Source organism: Heterocephalus glaber, unplaced genomic scaffold (genome assembly GCF_053883595.1).
Source record: "Heterocephalus glaber isolate CG9 unplaced genomic scaffold, H.glaber_assembly_v1.0 deba00001460, whole genome shotgun sequence".
In the NCBI taxonomy this organism is placed as follows: Eukaryota; Metazoa; Chordata; class Mammalia; order Rodentia; family Bathyergidae; genus Heterocephalus; species Heterocephalus glaber.
Window position 1 is genome coordinate 208,063 of NW_028258307.1, and position 9,801 is coordinate 217,863.

A 9,801-nucleotide genomic window follows, 5' to 3' on the forward strand; every position below is an offset into this window, starting at 1 on the left:
GTGACCCACCAAGACTGGAAGGAGCTCTCAGGCTGACCTGGAGGGAGAAGGAACTGGAGCCAATTTCTCCCTGTGGTTGCCTGAACATGACTTGGGCACAGGACACAGACACAGAGAGAATCTCCTGATCCTCAGAGTGAAGTGTTCAGCTTCTTCCCAGCCCTCCCCATTGTCACTGCTCCTTCCTCTCTCAAGTCATTACAATGAACTCTGCTCTGAAGACTTAAGGTCTTCCCTGACCCCACTTCTCTTCCTCCTTAATTAGGTGGAAGATTATGGGGAGCGGGATTCACCACTGCAGCATAGAGGTTGCCTCTTGCTGCTGCTTCTGTGATTGAATTCCCTGCAGTCCTTCAACATGAGCTGTATGGGGGAATAGACTCTTGAGTGATCAGCAAATACTAATTAAGGCTTAAATATCACAAGCACAGAATTTTAATTCTTAGTCCATTATTTAGATATTAGTGCAGATTTTGTCAACTAACATTTAAGATGTGTAATATGACATGGTTTTCATTAACATGATTGTGAGAGGCCACACATGCAGGACTCTCCCATTGGGCCACCTGTGCCACACTATGGGATGGTCACCTGCCACTCACTGGGAGAGTCATGGATGAGAAACAGATGGTATGAGCTCTCTGATGGAAACTGATTGATCCTGCTGTGGGGGGAGGCTGGCTCTCCCCTCCCTTCAGTCCCAAAGAGAGTTTAATCTACGCTTGGGTCTCACACCGGGTTAACCAAAACCAACAGTGGTTAAAGACAGTGGGCGTGTATTTAAATGTCACAAAAGAGAAACCAAGGTGTGAATATATTCATTAAAATATTAGAAGAAGAAGGATTCCAGAAATTAGCCTAAAATGATTAAAATATATTGGTCGCTTTAAGAAAAAATATTAAACCTAAACACAAAAGCCAGGATACAAACACAAAGAAGCCATTGAGGAAAATGTGGGTGACTCACCACACCCCAAAATAGTAATTTATTCATAGTTCAAATATTTCTTGCTTGTGAATTAAAACCCAATTATCAAAATATAATTGGGCTAATGCTAAGGAGAAATGTGCACAAATAAGAGAAAGGATGACTACTGTAGTGATAACTCCCCACTTCCTCCATAAAAACAACACATGAGGTACAGAAACTAGATTCTTTTTCTCATTTCTCAGAGACAAATCTTACTTCTTTGCTCAATACATTTCTGTACAGAGCCAAATGTGGTGGAAAGGGCCCTTTCACATCCAGGGTTGAGAGGTAAATGAGAGGAATCTCCAGGAAGAGGCAGGGAGAAGGATGCCAGGGTTCCAGGCCTGGGAGTGGGAACTCTGAAAAGTGAGACAAGTGACCAGAAAGGAGCTAAGGGAAACAAGGAGGCACAGAGGGAATCCAAGGAGCAAGGAAGAGAACAGCTGGAGGTGGAGTAACCCAGCTTGGTTGTGGGGCACCCAGAAACAGATTCCCAAGCTGGGGAGAAAGGATGCAAGGGGAAATGGAGGGACCCAAAGATGGGGAGAGAACTGTGCCTTGTATAGGGAATACGCCCAGTCATGGGAGACACCCAGGAGAAATGGAGGGACCTGCTCCCTGTTGAAAAGGAGACATAGAGTGTCCCAAAGCTGCACAGAGGGACAGAAAGAGTGGCTGAGGAGCTAAAGGAGGGGTGGATGGAACCAAGCCTGGAGTGCAGTACTCTCACATGGATTGAGTGACCTAAAAAGAACTAAAGGACTGGATCCCTGGGACAGTGTACTGGGGAGACACAGAGGAGTCACAGGCCATGTAGAGCTGAGGACAGATATGAGGAGAGTAAGAAGGACCTGAGCCTGGAGTGTGGGGCTCCACATGCATGAAGGGTCCTAAGGAGAAACCAGTGGATCCCATGCCTCTTGTACGTTTGTTGGTTACTGGGGATCAAACTCAGGACCTTGCACTTCCCAGGCAGGCTCTGTGCTGCTGAGCTACATTCTGGGGCCCTAGACCTCTTGTAGAGCCCCAGGGAGGTACCCTGAGTGCCAAGGTACTTTATTGTATGGCACTTCTGTATCAGTATTTGAACAAGAGATTTGTAGCAACTGAGGAATAAGTACTTCCTATGTATTATAGGCGCTGAGATGAATATAGCAAGGAAACACACTGTATGGATGGCTTCTGCAAGTACCTCAGCACCTACTTTATGAAAACAATAAACTGACTGAAGCTGACTTCTGCTATGGCTATGATGTTTTAGATATGAACGCACAACTCATTGAAAGTGGAGAACATTGGATTTGTGCAGGAAATTAATGGCTGAGCCCCTTCAGAACATTCTTATCCAAATGCTGCTCTGAGCAATCAACAATGCTCATGGTCCTGATGACCCAAACCAGAAGGTACTCCACAGAGTTGTTAACTCTTTGTCCATGTTGAACAGTATAAGAAAATATTTCCTTTAAAGTCTCAAAAAGAAATTGAGTCTCCCTTTCTGACTCATATAAGAGTGTGTTATACACAAGAAACTTCAAATTTATTTCAAAAATCAAAGTGCTCACAGTGCATGGAAAGGGTTCTAAGGAGACTAGAGGTTGAGTACATTCAATGTCAAGAATATTTTCATCCAAGTTGATGTACTAGAGTAATTCTTGAATGTCAGCAGACCACTTACTGTTTTTACATTCTGGCTACCATAATATCATTTGACCAGTGAAAAACATGGCATGACAAATATGTATGTCTTACTGGATGCTGTGTCTCCTCAGTTACCTCATATGATTCAGGAGCTGCAAACTCATATCTATGATTAAGGGTCTAGACCAATCAATAACGTTATTCAGGAAGATAATCCAACACTGTTTGTGGAGTCAGCTTGGGAAGTGCCTTCCAAATTTTTCCAGGTTATGAACACTGTTTGCAATGGTGATCAGCACTACATGAGTGCATTGCATAAGGTCCTATGCAAGTGGTGAGTCCAGAGAGGCCAAGTCTGTCTGCAGAGTGCTGAGCTGTGTGCTAAGTGCTGTGATGATGATGTCATAAAGAAAGCAGTATACAAGGCTGACTGAGAATGAAGTAGAAGACAAGTTGATGTGGTTTACTACTGTTTGCAAAAGTATCAATGGTAAAATTTCTATGCAAGCATATTTGAAAAATGCTTCCTTCATGGATTTTCCATGTCTAAAATTTCTGAAGATGATCAATAAATAACAAGCAGCCTATGATTATGAGTTTTCCAACAAGCCTCATCAGTTGTATACAGAGATGAGTGTCAGTGCAAATCTCAAGAATAAGTCAAATTATTTTATCATACAAAACACAGTAACAGTCTTGGGAATTTTTCAAATATGTGATCTCAAGTGTGGCACATGCCCAGTACTCAGGCTCCTCCATTTAAATTTGCAGTTTCCAAGGAAATACACATAACCGTAGAGCAGTTTGAATTATTTTATAGCCAACACTTTAGTGCATGGATACTGACACGGTTACATCATCTCTGCACAGGTGAAGTCAAAAGGAACCACCTGGGCAACTGCATGTAGCCATGGTTATGACCCAGCAAAGGGCAGATCTTCTTGTCTTTAACAACAGTGAAACTGTCAGCTACAAGGAGATTTCAGACCACAGTCAGATGAACAAAGAAGATGTGATACAAACAATGAAATCATTACTTGTGAAAATGATTCACCATGATTCACAAAAGGAAGTCATTGATGCAGAATCCTTGTCTACATGGAATATGAACTTGGCAGTAAGAAAAGAAAATTGAAAACTCCTCCATCAGTACAGAAAGATTCTCCACATAAGAGAAGCAGACCAGAAATGGTAAAAAGGAGGATCTAAAAATGTACCTCTAGCTACTATTTTTCATAGCAGGACAGTAAAAAGTGCTTTAGAAAACACTGCACATCTTGGAGAGGTGACTCTGATTAAGAGCTAGGTTTACTCCCAGTGCCAGCAGGATGAAGAGGTGTATTGAGATTCTCTTTGACAAACTCTACAAGGAAATCACCCAAAGGCCCGCAGATGAGCAGTGCTGCGTCATGTGCTGTAGCTCTGCTCTGACTGGGTATGAAAGGATCCCTGCCCTCACACTCCCCATGCCCCTGTGGGGAGAAGCAGGCCAGGGCCTGTGCAACTGGGTCACATGACATCCCATGCTCTCTGCTGTTTGCAGTGACACCAGTGCCTGTCATGAGTGTCAAAGAAAATGCCTAGAGATATTTCAAGTTCATGTCATGATGATAGTTTAAAAAACTTTATTAAAGAATGAGTGAAAATTTCCTGGAATAAATAATTAAGTAAAATATGATAAGAAAAATGTCTCATCAGCTAGAACAAAAATTTTAAAGCATTACATTTCATTTAAAATAAATGTATGACCCCAGAACAAATACAGGGATGGAGAGATTCAAGAGACCCTGAGGAAAATGTGGGCCATTCACCGCATAACACAATCTTATTCATACTCTGTAGACTTCTTCAGTATGAAGGAAAACTAAAATTATAAACAGAGTTATGGGCAAATGCTGAGAAGATATAGACACAGAAAAGGGACAGGGCTGTTTATGCATGGAAGATTTTCATCTTCATCTATAAATGAAAACATCTGTATTGAAACATCCAATTCCTTTTCCCATTCCTTATAGAATAAATAATTATTTTTCTTCAATAAGTTTTCATACTCTTCAGAATGTGGGGGAAAAGTGCAGTCTCACAGGACAGGTTTGAGAGGAAAATGTGAACATCTTTTGCCCAGGGCAGGAGGAGGAATTCAATGGAGCCACACACTGCTCTTTATGCTGTCCCTAGGCCTGGAGTTGGGATCTTGGAGGAGGAAATTGGATTCCAAACCAAGGTGCTGGGGTCACAAGCAGTTGCACAGTGACCTATCTGTGTGCATAGGGAGGCAAATGGGGTTAGAGAACTGAATGTGGTGTGTAGGATAAGCAGACAAATGGCAGGTGCAATGGAGACATGGAGCTACCTGAGACCCAGTGTAAAGGTATTAGGAGGCCTTGGATGAGCAGGACACAGCCAAGAGGGATATAAGAACCTAGCAGCGGGCATAAGGACCCCAGCCTGGAGTGTAGGACTCTCAGTAGGATGAAGAGACTCAAGGAGAAATGAGGAATTAACCTGATGCCTGGCAAATTGTCCCAGAGAGACACAGAGGGACCAGAGGAAGTATAGAAGGGAACAAAAAGATGCAGAGAGAACTGGTCCTAATAGGGGACACTTCAATGGATGAAGGAGCCCAAGAGAAGTGGAGGGAAGGGATGCTTTGTGGAAAGGATGCAGGAGACAGGAATAGAACACAGGAGGCATGAAGGGAAATGAAGCAGGGAGGGATCTAAGGATACATGGAGGGACACAGGTTGAATGTGGGGGACTCCCAGGTGAACAGAGGAAATGAATTCAAAATGGAGGTACCAGTGGCCTGGTGGATAAGATCATAGGGCCTTGAAGGGTTCTCAGCAGAGGAAGAGGCAACAGATGAGGCAGGAAAGACAGGAGAATTTTGGGAAATACCAAGAATCCATGGAGGAACCAGATGTGTGTCCCATGGCTGGTGAAGGGAGACAAGGAGAGATGAAGGGAACTGAAGCCTGGGGAAGGGAAACAAGGAGCACAGGTGGGAGCAAGTGGGGCCCAGAGGAACAGTTGCAGAGACAGAGGGAACCAAGTCTGGGGTTGCAGTTGGGAATCAGATCATCAGAGTGATGGTAACAGGCAAAGAAGAAGAGGTTGTTTGCAGAAACCTAACAGGGCCACTGTGGGGAGACTATCTAGGGGTGCTGGATCCAGTGGTCCAGGGGTTGCCATGTTGGGCCAGAATAGTGATTCTAAGCAAAGGAATTCAAACCCAGACCATTCAGAGGCAAAACATAAAGAACAGTTTTGTCCAAGAAGCTACAGTTCCAGGCAAAGTGAGAGGGTTTGGGACTGAAACAGGCCAGGCAGCAGCCTGAGAGTGAAGAGGTGAGGCTGGGGTAGCAGGTGGAGGTTGTGGGTTCTGGATGCAGAGTTCAGGGGCTGAGCAGGCTGAGAGCAGCTGGGCAAAAGGGGAAGAAAGAGTGCACCCTAACACTCCAGCTATGGAGGTGCAGAGCGAGGCAGGGGCCACTCAGGTCCAGCTGAAAGATCTGGAGTAAGGTGAGGAGGCCTGCAAAGCCCCAGTTCTCAGAAGGGAGCTGAGCAATGACCCCAGAACAGAGACTGAGCAGGAGTGAACTCAGTGAATGTGTCTGTGGGATGTGAGGTGAGTGTGGAGGATTTCCCTCTCCTCTGCTTCCAGGTTGCCCCCATGGAGGGATCAGCTCTGTCCACCAGCCCTACCACTGTGGGCTTCCTGCCTGGATGGCAGCATACAGTGTGCTGCATCCTCAGAACTCTTGAGTCAATGAGAACTTCTCTCCTGTGAGGTTTCTCCCCTGAGGTTGTTGTGTCTGGTGTTTTGTCCAGAAGAGAGACAGGTGTCTAACAAAGGGGAGAATTGGATTCTATCACACAAACATGGAATCTCATCATTCTTCTCATAAATCATTTTCATAGTCTCTCCTTTAGCTTGGTGGAATTTGTTACCTACAAATAAAGTTGTTCCTAAATGAATTAAAATTTTGAAGACTAAAATATATAATAGTGTCATGGTTTGTTCTATATTGTAAATTTATAGGCAAAAGGATCAACTTTCCAAAGGTAAAATTTGAAAATCTCATGAACTCCAAATTAATATCTGAAATGAATAGAAATACACATGAGCAATCCACTGTATGTTCTTTTCTTTTTCACATCCCAGTCCTTTTATTATTAATTTTTCCCATTAAGTTTATTGGTACATTTTAGGTATAAAATATGGTTACTTTCATCATTGGAATCGTGAACCCTTACATGAGTATCTTGGTTCTTATTTTTCTCACCTTTCCCTCCCCTCCCTTCACACCCCCCCCTTCCCTATTTCCAAAGACTTTGATTTCCATTTTTTTCTTTTTCTCATATTTTTTCTTTTCCCTTCTTTCCTTTCCCCTACTACGCCCACTTCCCCTGCTCCTTTAGACCTTTTCTTCCTATTACATAATATCAATTATACATTTTTGAAATTACAATACCAAGATCTAGGAGACAATACCACATATTTTACAGAATTTAAAAGGATATAGAAAGCATATTACAAAAGTCTTTTTTGAAATAAATTTGAAAACTTCTAAGAACTACCTTGGAAGACAAATTAATGAAACTAACTCTGGCTAAAATATAATATTTGAATAGCATCTACTAAAGGAAGTATATTGCTAGCTTGAAACCCTATATATATGACAACAACAGGCACATATACATTTTAACTGATAAATTATATGAAACATTTAAAGCAGAAAAAAGAAGGAACAATTCTCCCCTCATTTTAGGAAATCAGCATTGTGCTAATCCTAAAACTGGATAAAGATAATAGAAGCAAAAAGTATGAACATAGATATTTGTTTATCAAAAAAACTATTAGAAGTCAGATCTGGCAGTATGTTGAAAGTGGTTTTATTATAGGGATGGCAGTGTTGGTTCAGCACTGGAAGATCCACCCACAGAAGTCATCATTTTAACAGAGGAAAGGGAAAAAATCATATGATCGATCCTGTCACTAGCTGGAGAAAAAGTATTGGACTAAATTCTACAGCTATTTGAGGTAACAGCTATCAGGAGACTAGATATAGAACAGAACCTTCTAAACAAATCAAAGCCATAGACTCAATACTTCTAGAAAAAACACCTTATATGAATAAAGAAGATACAATGCTTTCTCCCTAAGGTGGGGAACAAGGGAAGATATGAATATTCTTCATCTATCCAGTAAACTTTGAAACATAGGCCTAAACCAAAATAGTCTGACAATAAAATGACACCATTAGGATAGAATTGGCAAGGTAGAAGCAAAATTTTTATATGTAGATGAAATGATCATGTACAGAGAAAATACTAAGAAATCTCTAGGAGCCCCTAGAACTTGTATTTGAATTTAACAGGATTAGAAAACATAAGGTATATATAAAAATTCAGGTCTATATATACTTGCTATAAATGAAGAATTGGATATTGAAATTTAAAACTTATGTAAGAATACAAAGGACCTAGAAAAGTAAAAAAAAAAAAAAAAAAAAAAAAAAAAAAAGATAAACAGTTTTGTAAGACATTTAGTACCTAATTTTAAGACTTCCTCAAAAGCAACAGTAATCAAGGCAGTGTTGGTGTAAGGAAAGACATATAGATCATTGGAATAACACAGAGAATCTAGAAATAGAACTGCATATATATGGTCCACTGAGTCTTGAAATATTATTAAACATTAACATTTTATGGAACATAAACTCAATTCAAGAGCAGAGGAAATGATAGTGTTTTCAGCAAATGGTACTAGAACACCTGGTATCTGTATATAAAAAATTAACCTCAATCCTTCATTTCTATACATAAATGTAACTTGCAAGGATCTATGAAACTCAACCTGAAAGACAAAAACTATAAAACTTTAAGAAGAAATTATGAGGAAAATATTCATGAATTTATGGTAGGCAAGAACGTAATAGGATAGAAAAGACATAATGTATAAAAGAAAAAAATTGACAAATGCAATTCCATCAAAATTTAGAACTTTAAATGACATTGTTAAAATGAAAAATAGTTCTTAAACACACCACATTTACAATGCACATAACCTATGACCGGAATATATATAGTCGCTTACAGCTCATTAATAGACAACCCAATTAAAAAGTAGACACAAGAAGATGATAAACAGCCAGTACAGCACAAGGAATGGTGTGCAACACCACAATCAGAAAAATACTAATCAGTAGAATAACAAGATTGACTTATACAGACATTAGGGAGATGAAGTTAAAAGTTTAAAAAGCCTTGTCATGTATTTTTCTTTTTTTGGATTCTCCTTCTTTGCATTTAATTTGTCACGCCCAATGGATTCATTCTGCTGGGTTTCCTAGGGTTGTGATACTCATTGTCTTTTCCTAGAATGTTGTCTAAAATTTTTTGGAGTCCTGGTTTGGTATTTATGAAGTTCCTAAGGTGCTCTCATGAAAGTATCTTCTTTCTCCATCAATTCTGAAAGATAGTTTTGCAGGGTACATCAATCTGGGTTGGAGGCGGTTTTCCTTTAGTGCTTGAAATACATCATTCCAAGCTCTACTTGCCTAGAGGGTTTGCATTGAGAAGTCTGCTGTGATTCTGATGGAATTTCCTTTGTATGTGATTTGTTTCTTTTCTCTCATTGATTGTAGATCTTTGTTCATTTGTTGGGTGTCTGGATTCCTAACTATTATGTGCCTATGTGTAGATTTTTTTTTATCAAGGCTAGTTGGAGTCCCATATGCCTCACTTATCTGTATGTCTAGCTCTTTCCCCCTGCTTGGGAAGTTTTCTGCCATCACTTCTGTGCACAGATTTTTTAATGTCATCTGCACTCGCTCCTGTTTCTTCATTGACTCCAATCTGTCTTATGTTATTCTTCTTTGCAGTGTGTAGCAGCTGCTGGATAGATTTCCCATGGTGCCTTAGTATTTTAAGCAATTTTTCTTTTCCTGGTCACTAATTGCAATCTCATCTTCTATGTCTAAAATTCTGTCCTCACGTTTGTTCGTTCTGCTGTGTAGACTTTCAATGGAGTTTTTAATCTCCTGGAAATCTGTTTCTATCTCTTTTATGTATTCCATTTGTTTCCTATGTTGGGATTCCATCATGTTCCTCAGATTCTCTATTTTTTTACCTTTAGCCTCTCTCGATTTATTAATCATATCTTGAACTATGGGCAACCAATCTCTGCT